Source organism: Vanacampus margaritifer, chromosome 10, assembly GCF_051991255.1.
Source record: "Vanacampus margaritifer isolate UIUO_Vmar chromosome 10, RoL_Vmar_1.0, whole genome shotgun sequence".
In the NCBI taxonomy this organism is placed as follows: domain Eukaryota; kingdom Metazoa; phylum Chordata; class Actinopteri; order Syngnathiformes; family Syngnathidae; genus Vanacampus; species Vanacampus margaritifer.
The window spans coordinates 14,322,496-14,343,102 of record NC_135441.1 but is presented as its reverse complement, the minus strand read 5'-3'; the positions used below and the strand labels follow the sequence as shown (position 1 = coordinate 14,343,102).

The 20,607-nt window shown below is 37.9% G+C and overlaps 1 long non-coding RNA gene across 1 annotated transcript; it reads right to left on the bottom strand.

Annotated features, from left to right (window-relative positions):
- Positions 1 to 1,351: 1,351 nt before the first annotated feature.
- On the bottom strand, positions 1,352 to 16,626 carry LOC144058810 (uncharacterized). The gene is made up of 3 exons (XR_013295487.1): positions 16,525 to 16,626; positions 1,584 to 1,672; positions 1,352 to 1,482 (listed from the first exon to the last, which is right to left on the bottom strand). It is a non-coding gene; the product is annotated as an uncharacterized LOC144058810 (long non-coding RNA).
- Positions 16,627 to 20,607: the final 3,981 nt, after the last annotated feature.

The window sequence follows — 20,607 nt, the reverse complement described above, 5'->3', positions numbered from 1 at the left end:
TTCCCCTGCAACTATAAATAGTATCAATGGACTATATGCACAAATCACATCCGCATTCAATGTATGAGTGCACCCAACCTTTCAACTTCAGCGGAGCGCACTGTTTTTTTTTCTTTTTCTGGAGAGCGGAGCACACTGTTGATGTGATGTAAAACTCTTAGCCTAAATCTAAAACAGGAGTCTCTCCTTGCTTTAACACTATGTCTGTCAGAATTTTAAAACTACTAAATAGATCACCCAGAATAATAATTCAATTTTAACGGCTTGACTCTGGTAATGATGTCATTGCTTAAAATTATTATTACACGTAAAATACAAGCCGTTTGAGTAGCTACTAAAGCTACTTTGTTTATTACATTTTTTTATGTAAACGTAAATTTTGTATTGCAGCTCCTCTCCCGGGACTACTGGAGTCCACACAGTACTCCCTCGCCTCTATCAGTCAGATGGTAAGGTTGAGGTGTTGGATCTTTCAGTTTTTATTTTAATCATACATTATTGGATAAGAATATATATATAGAAGTTATTGTGCTTCCTACTCCTTTTGAACATGTAAATTATGACATTGATTAATTATTTGCTTTTTTCAAATTTTTATTTTAACTTCAACTTCTATTTTGTAATGTGCTAATATGTTCAATAAATCAACCAGCCAACAACAACAACTCTCTGGTCTGCAGCCTCCTCTTCGTCCAAGTCTTTTCCTCTTCGTCGACGGGATCCGACGATCTCTGCCTCGTCAATATTTTGAAGCAGATGTAATGCCTCTACTGTTTTTATTGTTTTTTGTTTTGTCAGCAAATGGGGACATTTTTCTTAATGCCTTGCTGAAAAGTGGTTGCTTTGGAAAGCGTTGTCAGCAGTGCAAGAATGACTCATATCAATATTTTCATGTTTTTTAATACAATAAAATGGCAGCATATGAATAATATACACACAGGCACACGAAAAGTCAACACACAAGAAAGGCAGAAACATTAGATAATTTTGTAAACAGAGTAACAACACATCAAAGTTTAAGCTCCAAAATACAGCTCTGTTGTTAACAAACGGCGCCCCTGTGTTGTCGACAACTACAGTTATCCCTGTGAATGTTAACAAGTTACAACAAACTGTCTCCGGTGGTCAGCATAAGGGAAAAAAAACAAAGCAAAGGTATAACTTGTCTATGGGCACACAGCAGTGATCACTCGGCGTACTTTTATCTCTCCTCTTCTTCGATGCCTTGACAAATGCACACGACCACATTCATAAAAAAATGAAAAAAAAACTACTCCAAAACACTGACAACTGGTCGAGGTTCTCTGAAGGAAAACAAACGGTGATGGCATTACCGGAAAAGGCATTGCGTTATGAGATTTTCCCGGAAATACTTCACGGGTATTTGTGCATAGAGTCCATTGTCTAATACTTCTTGCACACTCGCACACAATGAGAGGGCCACTGCCACCCACTGGAGTGGATGTGCAATTGCACTTGATTCTAGTGCGGCAAAAAAAAGTTAAAATTTTCATTTTCTTATTTCTTAACCATCTTGCCTTCTAATCACTCTAAGTCCATTTTTTTTAAGTGCCTGAACTTACGTGCTTTTGATTTAAATGGATCCTCCCTTCCAATTCTCTGAGGCACCCACCAGTCGTCGTGAATGAAGGAGGCAGGCAATAGAGGCTGTCTGGAAATCATAAAACATTGAATTTTCTTAAGACTTGTGAATGTTATTGAAATCCGTGTAAAAGATAAACCGGCCTTACACTTAGATTTTAGAATTTTTAGAATATCATTAGAATGTTGCGCTTTTAACTGAACACGTTTGGATGTCCATCTATAAAAAAAAAAATGTGCTTACCCTGCTGCCAGACCAAATCAGTTAACTTCAACATCACAAATTGATATGCTCACATACGGACTAGATTGAATTAAATTGATTAAGAACTTGGCAACGCTTTGCTATTGGCCAAATTAAATAAAGATTCAAGAATAAAACACTCAAATGTGTCAAAGGAATATGAAACTGTCTAAATGGAAGCCGAATTTCAAGGATGAAGAAGTACTCATGGCGATTTGTTTGGCTAGGGAGCGCTAAAGGCTAACTCTTGCCAAAATGCCACGATCTGGGCCAAATTTCTGTCAATAACTGCAGTGACTATTGGTTTTCATATTAGACCATAAAATGTATAATAATCTCAATAAACACTTGAAACTATATTTTGCATATGCTGTGCAGTTTCCATTTCTGTCAGTGTCAGGATAAATTGATATATTTCTGGAAGTTTCTTTTACAATATTATCAGTATTGTTGTGTAGCGTATATTGTAAGTGAATTCAACCTTAAAGTGTAATTTGATGTTTCAACCTACTTGGGCACTTGACTTAATGCAGCCTCAGAAGCACGTAAGGGAAAATGCCCTTAAATCAATGGAAGTGTACGTGGAAGCCCAGATTTCACAGCAAATACCCACATTTTAGGGTTGCTCCACCTAGAGTGTATATCTGGACTAAAGAGGTGTTAATGACAGACTTGAGTTGATGGCAGAAAAGCGTGCAGCTATGTGCCTTTTCCCTCCTACACACATGGAAGAATGCGAGCCTCTGTGAATATGGGCTTAAGTTTACAACAACCTAATCATTTTTAGCTTTGACCCTATAGTGTGTTCTGACTAACGCGAGCTCGTGAACAAAAATGTAAGTGACAGAATGTAAATTGTAAGATGTTCCCATGACAACAGAGAGAAAGATTTACTGTAGCTATGTGGACATAGACCGTATCGTAACCTTGACCGGATACATAGAATATCTGATATTTTCATGTCTTCAACAAAAGATGACTAACTGTAACTAGTATTTGATAGTTCTGTAATGCTTGGTCTGTTGGACCCACAGAAAATGTCAACACAACATTCCAATAAGGATCTCTTTCTTTCTCCACTTAGAATCGCAGCCTCTAATTTATACCAAGTTATGACCATAGCTGATTTGTTACTTTCATGAAAAATCATGATTTGGCACTGAGATATAAAAATGTCTGCCCAGTTATACAGCCTCTCTGACAGAGTGTATTATTAAAGGCCTTATTGGTTCCCTGATTTTCATTTAATCTGCCTCCAAGATGCATTATTGTGCACACTTTATGATCTCATATTGTTTTATTGGAACATGCATTGTGCCTCTGTAGTAGCACTTGCTTTTATGGCCGTGCAGTAAATTCTGACTTTTAAGATGAAATCTTGAATTACTTCACAAAGTTGGTGCAGGCCATCACAGAGGGCAGGCTAAATTTGGAAGACGGTGTACTGGTAAGGGTTGATTCACTGCTGGGTTCACAGAATGTTAAGAATCTCTTTCTCACACACAATTCACTGGCTGAGTGGGATTTATTCAACTGATATGTGCTGCACAGCAAACAGCTGAGCTCAATAGCACGGAGCGGGTCCTCTCCAAGAAGCTATCACCATGGCAGCCCACTAAAGTCACTGAAAAAGGTTCAGCATATGGTGGAAGGTATCCTCTGGCTTGAAGAATCCCTCACAATAGAGAGACGACTAGAATGCCCCCTCAAATTTGACTGACATTTGATTTAATTGCGGTCACATTTAAAGTCTACAATTGGTCAAACAAATTCAGTAATGCATTCATATTTTTTCTTTTTTTTCTTTTCTTTTCTTGGTATTTTTTTTCTTTTTAATAGGCTGTCTAACACCTTGCTGCAACATGTCCTGCATTGTATTACAGTATCTCAGAAGTGAGTATAATCCTCACATTTATGCAGATATTCAATTATACCGTTTCATGAGGACAACACAATAAAAATGTGTCAGTTTAAAGTTTATGGAACAGTGTAAATTTATTGTCCTCTCAAAATAACTCAAACTACCACAATTAACAGCTAAAGCCTTGGCAACAAAAGTGAGTACACACCTACTGTAGGTGTAAAAGTCCAAATTGAGAACATGCATTTCCCTCCCCAATGACTTGCGACTTGAACAAGGTCTTAGGTATGAATAAGGGGGCATTGGGTGTAAAATTTGGTATTACAGCTCTCACACTCTCTCATACTGGTGACTGAAAGTTCAACATGGGACCTGATGGCATAAAATCTCTAAATATCTGACGGGGGACTTTTGCTTGACATAAAGATGGCTGATACTATTGTTGTGTGTGATGTTGCTGTGGTCTATGAGCATGAAGCCCCGGGGCCCTCTGGACAGGCCGCGGACAAGTTGGTTGATGATGGAAGAAAAAGGCTTCATGACTCAACTTGTTCAGATCGGAAGAAGATTTTATTTCTGGTCAAAAATGTAGCTGAAGTCGTGCTTTCAGGGTCTCTCAAGAAGAGGAGAAAATGGCGGGCGGGCCCTGTTCTCAAATTTGTGAAGGGCTTATATACCTTTGTGAGGACTACCCAAACAATGACACACCTCTGTATTCTTCCATTTCAAATCTGCTCATGCTACGTATGTACATGTGCCAGTACAGGGAAGTAAACAAACATGTCTGACTATATCCATTTATCGGCCATTCATGCTGCTCTGGCTGCTTTAATACCCGACAGGAGCCCTTCCAACAAGTTTACAGACTCTGTACTATTACTGAACAGAGGAACATCATTTTGGTTTTCGTGGCTCGGACCATTGACATTAAAAAAATAAAATAAAATAAATAAAAATAAAATAAAAACCCAGATTAGAGAAACGAGGGGAGATTTTATACATAAACACCTGGCATGCATAGACAAGAGAATTCCACGCACCCACGTCACGGTATGCACACACATTTTCTTTGATAAACTCTCATATAAAAGTGAACTAAAAATTGGAGATGAGGCACCACTTTTGCGTATTCTGTTCAGATCATCATCATATAAACATAGCTTATATGCATGTTTATTATTGTAGTGAACTGGTACTGAGAGTAGTGATACATAATTGCTCCTCTCATATTACTAAATAAGATCGCCAAAGTATTAGATGCTCTGACTGCATACAATTAAGTACAACTGTTGTAAATATATAGAGACTTTTTCTAAAACGAGATAAAAAGCCAACAAGCTCACACTGAGACAATTAATTGGCTAAAAATTTCATTTTTCTTGCAACACAGCTCTATATACAGTGTTTTTTTTTAAACTAGTTGTTCCAGACGTTATTCTTTAGAAGAACTCATATACATATGCCACTGCAACAGAGTGGGTACAAACTCTCTGACGTGGCAGTTAATAAAGCTAGGCTTGTTGCGCTTTATTGGAATTATCAGCTCAGTTGGAGCACATCTTAAACCAAATTGCTTGGCAGAATCTATGCATTATGTAAAGGCGTATTAACACCAAACTTTGAGTCAGCAGAATGTGTTATGCATTTCTTTCTCTGTAACTATACCCTTGATGAAAGGTATCACTTTTTAACTGAATGTGCTGCCAGATTAGTGGGGATATTTGCTAGGATTTGAAGCGCAGGAATTGGGATTCTCGCAATCTAACATATCCCGAGGGGTATCCGCAGTACACATATAACAAGAACATATTTATCGCAGAAGTCTATGTTGCCCTTGAAATACCTTGTCTAAATGCAAATCTGTGGGATGTATGCATATGTTTCCATTTCAGAGAAGCTAAAACACCATATTTTGTCAAGTCATATTTTAATCACATGCACCGAAGTGAAAGAAAAGGTGATTCTATTTATATCTTTTTTGATGAGACGTTCTGATGATATTTACTGGATGTCACTAAGACTTGTACATTGGTTCCTCATGCTTATTCATGTATTTGCTCCTCACAGTCAGAAGAATCCTATGGACAGGTGAATCAAAAGATGCACTCACAGCTGATAAAACGGAAGATAAATAGGCTCCATCCCATAGTGCCCCCGGAACGAGCTATTGGCTTGAGGCATTCAAAAGTAGCCCACCCTCCTCAATAAGGCATGAGCAGATGAATGGACTTTTCTCCCATTCCGGGCTGATTGGTGCTGACAAACTATAGATCACCTGTGAGGGAGCGGCAGCCTATTTCAGCTCGACTTGTCTCACTCTATTGCTCGGCCACGGGAATCACTCTGGCCGAAACAAAACGACAGCTCCTTTTGTGCAATGGTGTGATTCTCATTTTCAACCTTTCAGCCAGTCCTGCTCTAAAGGATGAAAGACCCGATCACACCTAGCCTCCAATTTTGCATACAATAATTAGCGATTGAAGTTACGAGACTGCGCAAATTTAATTCAGTTTACGCTTTTCTTTGAAGAAACAATGCCTATGTTTTCTTGCTCTATTTGTGCATCTCCACTTACTTTGCAAGCGGGAAGGTAATTTCATCTAGGATTGCTTTTTTGTTCATCCCTTTGTGGAGCTGAAGGTTTGACATCAGAAGTTTTAGATGTATGCAAACCTCACCACTGATCCAAGATTGTTTACGTCCAACATTACTTTCGTCTGCGTAGGCGATAAATGTGTTCGCAAATAAAAATCCCCACATGCATGGCCAAATAAAATATACAGTATATATAACACCCACAGAGGCTTTTACTTTGAAAAACAGCTCATTAAGATTGTGCTTCTCGGTTGGCTAAGTTAATATCAGATCACTTTTATTGCCGAGGGATGAATTTGGCCTATGACCTGGGGGCAAAGCTGCACTATTCAATTAAATACGTTGTATTATTTCTAACCTGATAATATGGCCTTCAAACACATTTTAATACATCTTGTATTGCCATTGGCAAAACTTTTCCTCTTTGATCCACTGCAAGTCTATGTGTGAAGGATCATAGGATACATTGCCATTAGTAATATACCAACAGCTCTATCGTTTTTTTTATTTTTATTTTTTTTATGGCAATGACTTCAAAGTTACGGCACCATTAAATACATGTGCAAAACGTACAACGTGATTCTTTGGACACGAGATTGTTGGTAAAAATAAGGAGCGCATTTTTTGTTCTCTGTACCACTCAGTGTCTGCATAGTTATCAGCTTGTAAATTTGGGTTGAATCACAAGTCAATCCTCAAAGAATCATGCTTGTTAAACCTACAGGCTCGGGGGTTAGAAGCTTGGATGAAAGCCAGGGGCTGGTGAAAACAGTCTTCTATCCAAAGCAGAGTTAAAAGCTGACTTTTAGTGACTGCTTTGGGCTGCTAGTGTTTAAATGTGCACTGACACTGTCGTTGTTTTCATGCTGAAATGTGCACCACACGCTGATGAGACTACGGATAATAAGCACGAAGGCGTACGGTACAAAGCAGATTTTGTTATCAACACAAAATTCAGCTACTCTACGTGGGGTGGAAAACATGTTGAGGGCCAATTGGGCAATTTATTTTTATTTTTTTAAACATTACCATGATCTTATCTGAGGAAAAGCAATTTCCGAAAATAGCATTTATTTTTATTACTACCTCTTACCACAATGCCTTACAGTCTCAACACTTCGTTATGTTATTTACAACTAAATAATGCCAACTCACCAAATAAATACTCAATTTAACTCAAATTTTGAACACGGTATGAATAATTTTGGGGTTATCTGTACCTAATAAATCAATTTCATATTTTGAAATGTGTGAAATGACACATGAGTCCAAAAAAGAAGAAAAAAACATTCTATCATATTGAGTTGTAAAAAAAACACACAATAAATATTTTTTTCATCAGTCACTGTCATGAACTACAAAAATGACAATCAATTGGCGACAACAGTAATACGTATAATATTAGCAATGTATACTTTCAAAACGTCAAGCTTCAAAAGCTACAAATATTGGTCTACCATCTAGTATTGTACTAAATCTATTGTGGTGCATGTGTTGTAAATAAATAAATACATTCATTCTCAGAAAAGTAGAACAAAGGTGAATCAACAAATTGTTAACAATAGCTGTGCAGTGATATTTAAGTGGATTTTGTTCTGAATATCATACAATGTTTTAAAAAATACAATACAGAATTATCCATACTACAATTATTCTGAGTTCATATGAAATATTCGTCTATTGCACTGAAAATGATCTAAAACACCCAAGGTTGTAATCATGCAGCCACATTATTTTTACACATAATTAAGAAGGAACTTGTTGAACTAATGCTTGTTGGTCCGTGTCAGGAAGGACAACCCGTATAATGCCCTTTGTGGGATTGGTAGGTTTTATGATGGAGCGCTGTGTGTGTGTGGTGTTCATTCGTTAAAATCCCTCATGACTTGTTATATGGCAGCTGAGAGGAGATGGATCACCTGCTTAAAGCGGCTGGTGCCGCCACACACAGGGCCCTCTGACAACAATGTGCACCTCCAGGACTGTGCAAAGCTCAGGGAAGACGCACACACCACAACCATCTTATGTGTAGTGTGGACAGACCTTTTGCATGAACACACACACACACACGCTTCTTTGTGCTACCCTGAGAAGAATAACAGAAAATGGATGGATGGATGGATGGAAAGATGAAGGCTTTCTACCACAGCAGGGAAATTAACTGGATCTGAATTTACAATGTTATAAATTATTTAAAAAAAAAACAACACAAATGAGCAATAACATTTTCAATTTAGAAAACAGCATCAGGTTTTAAAAAGTCAGCAACATATTCTTGGTGTTGGCGGAGATGTGGATGGCAATATACCAGGGGACTGCATTATACACGGTACAGAGAAAAAAAAAAACAAGCTTTTAAAGGATGATTTTTGGGGGCGTATTTTACAAGGGTGCGTGCGTATTACACACGGGATTTTACTGTGTTTTTTGTTTTGGTTATTCATGTATTTAATGTGGAGTACTTCACGTTATTTTATTTACCGTATTTTCCGTATTTTCATCGGTTGGCTGTTCCTGCAAATACACAGGGTATATAATTTCACAGCCAACCACAAGAGGGCACTCTAGACCGATGTCTCCTATTCCTTAACAATTCAATCTTTAAATAGTAACTGTTAGCTTACAAAGACAATTGAGAACAACAGAAAACAAATGCCCTCCAAAAGAAAATCATATTCTACAGACTGCAAGCTGAAAGTAGTGAACCTTCATTATGTTAGCATATCTTACACCTATTCAGCCTGTTCTCTATTCTTTTATTAATGTAACTTATAACTTCCAAGATTTTTTTTTTTTGTCAAGTAGTGGCAAAAAATTTGACTTATACTCCGTTGCAACTTATGTATGTTTTGTTCTACCAATTATGTATTTTTGGACTAATGCGATTTATACTACTTATAGTCCGGAAAATAGTGTGCATATTGAAAACTGTTGAGGAGAGTACATCACCTATGAATAAAAATGATACAGTCACTTCATCGTGAAGCTGAATCTTTCAGCTAGTTGCGTTATGTGCAGTGTGCAAGATGATACAGCAGAGAAATTATCAAAGGTATAAATACATAATGTAAAAGTGATCACTTCAATAATGTGTGTTTCATGCAGCTTGAAAGGTGATAAGCTGTGGGGAATTTGGAAGTAGAGCTAGTGCCACGTGCAGGATTGAGGGTCTCCTGTGTCTCATATGTAGCATTTTAGATCATGATGAAAGTGGTAGCTGCATCTGCCTACCACCGCTGATCAACAATCTCTATTTGACAAGTCTTGGAGAAAGTGTCGCTTTTCTCTTCGCAGGCCAAACACCTCCTACTTGAGTTCAAATTGGCTCAATCACACGCACCTCTCTGTTTCCAACACTATGTGCATCATTTACTCAGGGGAGGCCCGTTGACATTTGGCTCAGACGCTATATGCGCTTCATCTATTCCCGTGACAATTGGGGCTTGACAAAACATGCATGCATCAATTTCTGAAATAAAATGGCATTAAAAGGCACAGAAGAATCCCATGTGTGCTGCTTCTTCATCACAAAGAAACTGCCAGTTTAACAGCCTCATTTTCATTCCCTCCTTCTGTCTCTTGACCAGAAACAAAGATTTCTTATGATTTTGATATTCAAGCATTTCATTTTAGGAACAGTTCTGCTTGCTTCTGCTGTATAAATATGATATAAAACAACTCCATCTGAATAAAACCTATTATGGGAAAGCAAATTAAGCACTGCATTATGTTAAAACTGAACTTTTTTCCCCAGAAGCATCATCTCTATGTATTTTGTATTTAATATCGTTGGTCGATTCAATTGGCAAAATGGCTACGGATAAACCTCTCATAATCTTAAAAGTTGTAGGATGGGGATTAATCACATTAATGTGTGCAATGAATTACTTTATGTTCCTGTCAGCTCTCTCAAGGACACAGTGACATCAGTCCACAAGCAGCCAGTCCCTTATAGGGAGAGCCATATGAACTTTACTTAGCAACAAGTGGTCAGAAAAATACTGCGACCGAGTCTTGAATGAGCTCAAATCTATATAATACTTATTGTACTTTTCACGAAAGACGCTTCATAGTCCAACATAAGAAAAATCTAATTTGATCAAAATATTAAATGGTAAATGGAGTACAGTTTAATAGCACTCTATTTTTATATTTTTACTAAGCCATATTCATTCATTTCATTAAAACATATTGAGTTGTCGAAGCCTACACTGGTACCAACCCCACGGAAATAACTTTAAAAACTTACTAAGCACCAGGACCCCGCACCTTGTAGGGGAGACCGGGGCTAGTTGTATCACTTTTTATACTTTTATATATTTCTTGGAATCAATATATAATCTATCAACAAAATCTATACCAGATGAAAGACGAAAGTCTTGGGTATATTTTTTGTATTCGTGTCATTTTCATACTTTTTGTCAGTGCAGAGTTAGAAGCCATCAAATAGAGGGAGTGAACATTTGACATGTTGCCCCACCAATGGGTAAGTTGTCACACTATATGGGGTAAGATGTCACATTAGATTTTGCAACATAAAACAAGGACAAAATTATCTTTGTGCTCCTGTTTTGTTTGTTTGTTTATTTGTTTGTTTTTACAGTCAGGGAAATTATTTATCATTGATCATGAAAATTGACCATAGTCAGTGAGCAAGCTTTAACATAAAATATTATGAAATAGCTTAAAGTCTTTAGGAACTCCTGGCATATAGTGTCATAGCTCTCAGCCTCAAATACCTGTTTTGTTTCCCTTAAACTAGAAATTTGAGTTTAAATTGAATTAAAAAAATAAAGTATTTTGGTTAATGGAAGGATGGTTCAACATGAAACTTAAACCAGTCCTGACATGTGAGCATACTGTAGTTCCAACAACTGAAAAAGCCATTTTTAAACAATGAAACAAAACCTGGCAAACTAATTTCCTCACACTTTAGACTCATCATCTGGCATACATAAACAGAGTTGGCAGAGGTGCATTTTTCATTGGCCCATTCTTTGCATATGTGACAACTAACCCCAAAATATCTGAGACAAGTTGCCCCAAACTACCATGTTGGCTAATACTTGCTCTATTTTAAAGTTAGCTTAAAACAGAGCAGTGACTCAGGCATGACAAGATGCAAGATCTGATCTGATGACAAGATCTCTCTTCTAACGAGTACACATGGCTTGCTGCTAGAATTTGTCTATGTATGACACCTGTTTAAAAATATAGGAAGTTGAAAATGTTTACTTTGGGTTGTGCAAAACAGATAACTGGCACTCGTATCAGCTCACAATGTGCTATTCTCTTCTCAGACAGTACACAACCCCTGACCATTTATACGAAGAAAACTAGTATTCCACTTTTTCGTTGCACCCTCTGGTGGAGAACAAAATTGCAATGTGACAACTTACCCGTGATACAACTGGCTGACGGGAGAAACAAAGATGTTGTTCTGTCCCGTTTTAAACCTGCGTCATGTTTATGCCTATTCTTTTGTTGTAGCTTTGTCCTTGCCAGCTCGCTAATGCTACGTTTGTAGCTTCGTCCTTGCTAATGCTATTATAGTAGCTTTGTCCTTGCTAATGCTATGGTAGACACGTCATCCTTGCTAATGCTAAACTAGTTCGTCTAAACTAAGAAGGTGTGAGAGGCGGGCAGCGGCCATGTTTGCAAAGTTCGTTATAACTCGAATGGTAAAATTATGAATCGACGTTCGTTTACAATACCCAATCCCCTACTTTATTCGAGTCACTAACAATTCATGCACAGTCCTACTGTATATGATGTGATATTGATATTGTTTATATAAACTTAGACGTTACCCCCCACACCTGTATTCCGCTTGATAAATGAAATTAAACTATTGTGTAACTACTCCACAAACAAGATAAGGCTGTTAAAAAAAAAGTGCTGCTATCTACTAAATGTCGAACGAACATTGTGTCTCATCTGAAATCTAATGTCTGATGTTTTCTTGAAACTCCTCAAGCAAGATTTCAGCTGGGGCCTCCAATGCTTGACAGCATAGTCCAACAGTGATTCTTGAGGAGTTCTTATCATGACCTAGTTTTACAAACCAGTGACCTGACATCAGTATTTGATAAGCCATAAGCAGGGTTCACATGGGAAAATTCACCCTCTGTTTTTTTCCCCCCAAGAGTTTCTTTTCCTACATTTATAACCAGTGGCATCTCTATGATAGCCTTACAAATTAAGGCTATAAATAAAACCTTCAAATGGTTCAAAATATGGCTGTGCAATTAATCGAAATCAGATTACAATTTCAATTATTACATTCCACAATTGCTGCATAATCGTAAACAAAAACAAAATATTATTAATACTCATTTTGAGTTGTTTAAATGTATATATTTGCACCTTTTTTTATTTTAAAATGACTATTTTAATGAATCTTGTTTGCTCCAAAAGGAACTTACACAACTATAGTATTTCAAATTATTTTATTTGTCTTAATATTTGTAAATGTTCAAACATTTTCTGTTTTGTATAAATAAATAAAAATCGTTTGAATAGTGATTTCTATTATAACCAAAATGATTTGGATTATTATTTTGTCTATAATTGAGCAGCCCTAGTTCAAAATAAAAATGCTACTCGCCAGTGCTGTTCATTCAACTCAGCTTTTAGCTCAGTTTCTATCTTGACTTTATTTCCAATTGGCCGGATTTTCTTTGCTGCTTCAAATTCAACACATGAAAACGTTTTGCTGAAATTACTGAAAAGTGTGCTGTCCACAACAAGCAGTGCTGCTATAAAGGTGGCCACTCTTGCAAAATCTCACCTTCATTTAAGGTGAGCCACAACAAGCTTCCTTCATAACGAGACAGCTGCAGTGTTTTGCCCCCTCCGTTTCCACAAATCGACTTCATTCATATTTTTGTTGGTTTGCTATTACGTAGTAGACAGTGTGCTGTTTTCAACACCGCCACCTGGCAGTCGGGAGGGAAGAAATAGAACTGAGCGTGTGTTGATTGGGTCTTGACGTCACGTGACATCAGTCCTGTATTTCAATTGGACGATGGGCCCAATTAATGTGGCCCCATGGCTGTCAATGGAGAGCAGCTTGGGACATGCGCACTATGATTTGAGTGGCTCATTCACTTCAACACGCTGTCATGGGGCTGGCCCTCTCCTGTTTAGAAAGATAGACCATTGAATTTGGCTTTGGATTATACATATATGATAAAATAAAATTGTATTTAATTATTAGTTATAAAGAAGACCAATTATGAGTCTGCATAGTGCTCAACAGCGCCATCTGGTGAGGCCTGGCCCCACTGGCCCCAAATGCAGAGATGTCAATGTTTATAACACATATAGTCAGCGAGTGAAAGTCTCTCAACCAAAGAGGTCTGCAGCATGACCAAACATAGTGAAAGTCAAAAGGGAGGACAATGCTACGCTCTGAGTGCAAACTTCTCTCATTGTATCCATTGTGTGATGTGTAATTGAGAGACAATTTGTATTACGTGGCACTGGTAAAGGGATTAGGAGACATGATTTACGTTCCAAAGACATTTATCGTTCAAAGCAAATGAGTTTCTTTTCTCAGTGGGACAATAGGGAGCTGACAGACTCCTCCCTTAATCTCTGTGAGCAAAAAAGGGCTCACTAAACCGAAATTGAAGCTCCGTGTAATTCAGACTCTGATGAAGCCATTTCAGATTTTGCATTAGTCCTGCTCACTGTGCTCTGAGCTAAGAGCATTTGCCCTGTTCCACAAGCAAATCAAAGGTCAAATCAATGTGATGGGCTGCGTTGAAGTACTGTTACGGGTTTGAGTCATCTTGGCCATAGCAGCAAAATTGCAAGATGTGAGAAATATTTTTCTCTTTCTTTCTTTCCTGCCTTCGTCCAGGGGACCATTTGTCGTCGGGAGAAGTTGAAGGTGCCTTTCCATTTTCAGAAATAGCAAGATGGGGGAAAAAAACAGAAAACTTGTGTTTACCACTGTCGCTTTTGAAAATGATTTGTTGCAATTGGTTCCTGATACGGCTCCAGGATATTTTGTCGCTAAGATCCTTGGTCCAAAAATCTATTTGACCTCCTTCTCCCGTCTGTTGTGCAGCTCAACGTGAATGACAGGTTTAAAAACACACTCAATAACAAGTGATTGAACCTCGCTGACTGGTGTGAATCTGTACATGCAATGAATTTAGGTTTATACATGGTCGCAATTAATCAAATGGAACATCAGAGTCAAAATAGTTCAAAGGATTGGTCATGACTTTCAACCTTGATGGTGGGGCTGTGAAGCGTGGTGGTGGTAATGGGAGGGCTGCAGGGTCTTGGAACAGTTAACACATGGTAAAGTATTCAGACAGAGAGATTAATGCTTATGACTATGATCTGACCGATGAATGACTGGGGATGGGATAATGTAATTGGGTTGGGCCCAAATATGGCCATTCCAGACATCTGCTCATAGCAGGAGCCAATCAAATGCTTCCATCCCTGCTAAGACTCCAGTTGTTCGTTTGCTGCATCCAAATCTACTCTGCTCTTGACAACTTTGACTTTTTTTTTAATCAAGTTAAGTTTGTAGTTGGGAAGTGTAATTTGCATCATTGTTGGCAAACATGCTTATGTCGAAAAGCTAATTTGAAGGATCTTGTGAAAACATAATTGTCTTTATACTGTACTTCTCTCCTCTTTAGTGTCTTTGGGAAATAAATACACTAAGAAAACAATAAAATTAATGAAAGTTTTAGTCATAATTTAGTCATCTGATTGTATTTTGTAACTGTAGTTTAGCACGCAAAACACATTTAAAACAATGGTGTCTTTATTATTTATAGCAATGAAACATGTTGAACTGACAATAATATAACTTAGTTTTCACCTAAATAAAAAAGTGCATAATTGCTTGAGATTAATCTTACAGCTGCATAATGAATGTAAACATGTTTAAACATTAAATAAAGTCCAGTGAACACTGAACAGTTTCAGAGTGGTTATTTTCTCCAACCCGCGTTTCATTCCTTCTGATTTGATTATGCATGTGAATTTTTCGTTTTAGCCATTGACAAAATTGTTATCGACTCAATAAATGGCTTCTATTTTAGTTTTCGTTTAATTTTCGCCCCCCCCAAAAAAAAAAAAATAATGACTTCAATTATGAAAAACATTTTTTGTCGACAAAATGATCACTCCACACAAGGAGTTGAAAAAAAAAAAAGTATAACGACCCTCTAATTTATAACACCAACTGCTCGTCGTCTTGGTCTTATTCATAAGCACATGTTTAGCAGATTTAGTTGTAGGCATTTACGGTGCATCCCGGTCAAGCTTCTTTATCTTGAGAAAGAGAGAGACACACACACAACTACAGCCCCTTATTACTTTTTATATACTGTACTGACATTAGTACAATACGTTTTTTTTTTAGTGTTTAGATGGTAGGAAAAAACATGTTTACTTTGAGTCATGTCTTCAAGAATTAGCATCTTGAAAATTCTCATCTTTACCATATGAAAAACATGTGTTTTTTATTCAATGCAGTTGTTTATTTGATAACAGACCTACCATTACTCTTAAAAGCTAAAAAAAGAAAAAAAGAAGCATCTTTAGGTTGTTAATGTTTTCTAGGTAAGCAAATGGAAACATGGGTAAAATGATAATGAAATCTTAATAAAATAACAGATTATTCTGTTTAAGTAACACACAACAACAACAATGACAATAACAACAACTGAAGTACCCAGGTAGTAATTATCCAATACTTAATTGTTGCAGTTTGCAATTACAGAATACAGATTATTTTCAAATATTTTGGTTAGTTTATATATTTATTGTAAAATATAAGAAACATCTCTAAGACTATGTTCACACTGCAGAGCATGATTCCCAATTTACACTTGCATACAGAAGAGGCCCAGGTCGGATTTGAAAAAAAAAAAAGAAGTAAAAGAAGAGGAATTATTCTGAACACACTATATGAAAAAAAAATCATATGCATCTCACATATTGGCAAAAAAAATCAGCTGTAGTGTGTGGTGCAGTTCTGTACTACATACACAACTGTAAATTAGAATCCAAATGCCCCAGCTAAAAAAGAAAATGTTAACTAATACCCTTCAATCAAAACTGCAAAAATGAACTTTGTACATAGCTTATGTTCTAGGTATGTTTTGGCAAGTGAGTGCATTCTCTGCAAGGATTTCTAAACATGAACTGTTATCTAGTCGAATAGAAATGAAGTATTAATCTGTACCTCAAAGCCAGCCAACTTTAAACGAGCAGGTCTTGTTCCTGTGACACCATCGTGCTATTCTAATTCCAACAAAGTCCCCTCTCTGATCCCAGCTGTAGCTGGAAAGAAATCATGTAAATTTATTGGTGACATTGAAACGGTTCTTTGCTATTCAAATAAGGCCTCCCTCGTCAGACGCTAAATACTACCACATACTGGCTGCTAACGCTAACCTCCCCGCAAACAGCTGTGACCCCATGCAGGAAGTCAGACAACCCACTTCCTGTGGCAAGCTGTGCCGCTGGCTCTCTTGGCCAAGGATGGCTTTCTAATTGGTGTCCTCTCACCTCTCTACTCTGAGATGCTCCTGCCTGACAGGTCTTGGCAGCAGGAGAAGATGTCCTTGGGGGGGAAAAAAGTGAGATCAGAGAAAAAAACGTATTATAACATTTTAGAGAATGTCGCTCAAAGTCTTTTTTTACAAAGTAAATGGGTGAGTTTTAGTACATATTAGGATAAAACAATGCATGTGTGCATCATGAGCGCTGTTCTTAGGTCCCTTGAAAGGTATTATATAGATCTAAGGTGCTAAAACTATTAACATGTTTTATAATCTAACCCGAAATGGCCATTCATGATACTTACTAAATTCCCGATCACTATCCAACCGGTGTAACGCTGGATGATGCAGTCCCCTCCCCTCCAGCCTCCAAATGCTTTGAATGCGTAGAATCTTGGTTGTCTTATGGGTACCCGGAAAGGTGCCTTGTGCTTTATGGAGGATCAAAACTGCCAAAAAAAATAAATAAATAGATAACAGTGAAACTAAAAAAGGATATTAAAAAATATGAAATGTTTAATTGATATTTATTTATATTTATTTCCACATTTATTTTTATATTTATATATTATATTTATTTTTTGAATCTAGTTTTTTATTCATTTATTTATTTTTTGTTTTTATTTCCATTTTTGTATATGATGTTTTATTCATTATTTTTTTTTTTTCAGTTTTGGTCTTCCATACTTGGCCAACTTATATCTGTACAAGTGGTAACTACATATGCTGACGGACCATACAATATTCACAGGCATACTGTGAATTATTTGTCCTCTGCTAATAACAACTAACATTATTTCATCTTCGTTCAGGTCTTCTTCTGTGTCACATCATTAAATCTAGGTGTAGTATGTCTGTATTATTATTTTATTTTATTTTATTTCTGGATGTATGTCTGTATTATACTGCTCCCTGGCGGCCAAGACACACAAACACACCAGAATTATTAAGACAAACAAACTTTTCAATTGATCAGAATTTTGTTATTGCTTCATGTATTTTTAAGAGGTATAACGTAGGTTGCTATTTTTCCTATTAAATAACAAAAAAAAATTGTTGGTGTTTTTTTGGGGTGTTGGAACAGATTAATGACATTTCCATTCATTTCAATGAGCAAAGATGATTTTAGAAATTAATTTTCTGAGTTAAACTGTTGTCATGGAAGGAATTAAACCCGTAAGTCAAGGCACCACTGTACTTTGTTTCTGCTATGTAGGCTAAGTATTCACAGTATTCTCAAAATCACTTCACATTGCCAGTGAATGTTCTTTAATGTGTTCTATCACAGGCTCCACTTAAACATACAAAGGCAATTTTTTATCAATGACTTACCAGCTGCACTTTTGACTTGAGGCTCATTTCGGGATTAGGCGCCCTCCAGCAGCTGATAACTTCATTATAGTGGGTGTTAAAGAGCCTGAACCATCTGCAGCTAAATGTCAGTGCGATCAGGAGGCTGCTGGTGGATTTCTGAGGGAGTGAGCAGCTACTGGCACCTGTCACCGTTCAGGGTGAAGGGGTGGTGACGGAAGTGACCTCCAGTTACCTTTTTGTGTGTAATCAACAAATAGCTCCCATCTGAGAGAAAGGACAATTCTACTGATTCACCAATAGTATTCACAGTCTAGTTTGCAGAATAAGATTGACATTACAATTTTAACCATCAATATATTTTTTTATCGTATCCCTTCGCTGAAACATATCAAACGAAAACAAAAAAAAAATCCACTAACGCAAAAGTAATGCTCACATTCACTTGTGTATTAAAATGTATGAACCATCTCTATAAGATATCTGTTGGGAGATATTGGGATGGCCTCCACTCACACACTTTTTCAAAGCAACTACGTGCAACTATTATAGACTTTTAAAAACAGCTCATGAATCAGATGTTCATTTTTCATTTTCATTTTATTAAGAACAAACTATATGCCTATAAAGAAATGTTGCTGCTACTACTACTACTACACAGTAAATTCTGTAGAGTAAATTTGACTCTATTTAGAGTGGAACGAAATATACTCAGTTTTAGAGTAATATTTACACTTGGAAGAGAGTAAAATAAAGAATTGAAAAAAACAAATAAATAAAAGTCACTGGAGGGTTGAGGAACAAACTCACAACCTTCAGCTTGGTAGACTGCCACTCTACCACCTGAGCTATGCCCCTCCTACTGTTTGCGGGATATATATAAGTCCCAACAGGAGATGCGTATAGCTCAGGGAGTAGATTGGCTGCCTCCCAAGCTGAAGGTCGTCAAACCTTGAGTGACTTTTATTTATTTTATTCAATCTTTATTTTACTCTCTTCCAAGTGTAAATGTTACTCTAAAATTGAGTCTATTTGGTCCCACTTAAAATAGAGTCAAATTTACTCTACGGAATTTACTGTGTAATAATAATAATAATAATAATAATAATAATAATAATAATAATAATAATAATAAGGATGATGGAAGGAGAGTTGGATCCTTTATTTTTTATTAGAATCCCCATCAGCTTCCACAAAGTGGTTGCTAGTCTTTCTGGGGTCCTCAAATAATGAATGCAACAAAAACATACAAAGGTTAAAATGACTCTATATAGTAAAAATGAAAACACAAAACAAAAACAGTATTCATCAGATACAGTAAAAAGAAACAAACAAGCAACCATACTGGCTCCTGCTGTGTTTGTAACTCTCGCCTGCCGACCTGCCTGGCCACCTGCCTGCTCCCCTGGAACCCGAACCCTTGGACCACGCACCTCCTGCTTGGACTCAATTCCCTGCCTCCCTATACACTTTTGTGAACTCTCGCACGTTAATCTACCTTGCCTCTCGTATCTGCAAGTGGGTCCCGCTCCTGCACCCCTGAACCCTAACAGTACGATCTGGCCAGATGGACCCCGCAGATGCGGATCCCGCATGGCACAGCCAGACTGCACATGGATTACTACTGGAGCAGCATGACCAAGCCCTCCACATTCTCCTCGGTAAGGTCAAAGAATTCTCTCAGTCCCTCGCCTCGGTCCAAGCGCCCGCTTCCGCCTCGCCTTGTCAGGCCACCAGGGAACCATACATGCCCGCCCCCGCACCTTATAACGGAGACCTTGGTTCTTGTCGGGCCTTTCCTGTGCAGTGGTCTTTGGTCTTTGAACAGCAACCATACACATATAGCTCAGACCGAGCCAGAATCGCTTACCTCATTGGCTGTCTCTGGGGGTCTGCCCTTGCATGGGCATCCGCGGAGTCGGAGCGTCAATCGGCTGCATGTTCTAAAGTTATGTAGAGAAACACGCCCATTGCCTACGCCGTTCAAGACCACGGCACTCAACGGCCAGTTGCTTTCCCTTGTTATACAGCAGACCACACCCGTCTCACTCCGTCTCTCAAGCAACCACTGTAAGGAGATTAGCCTGTATGTTTTCAATTGCCCTTGATCACCCCTGGTTCTAGGGTTACCCTGGCTCAAAAGACGCAACCCTAAAATAGACTGGACCACTCCCAAGCTCACGACCTGGAGTACTTTCTCCCTCCAGAACTGGTTGCAGTCGGCCGGCCGCTTGCCTCAACGAGCCAGACCCCCCCGACTTCACTTCAGTTCCCGTTTGTTACCATGATCTTGGTCAGTTCTTCTCTAGGGACCGTGCAGCAACTTTGTCACTGTGCAATCGATCTGCTGCCAGAAGCCACTCTTCCCAAGGGTTATCTCTACATCTCACAACTGGAGAGAAATATGATGGAAAAATACATCACGGATTCCCAGGCTGCCGGAATCATCCGCC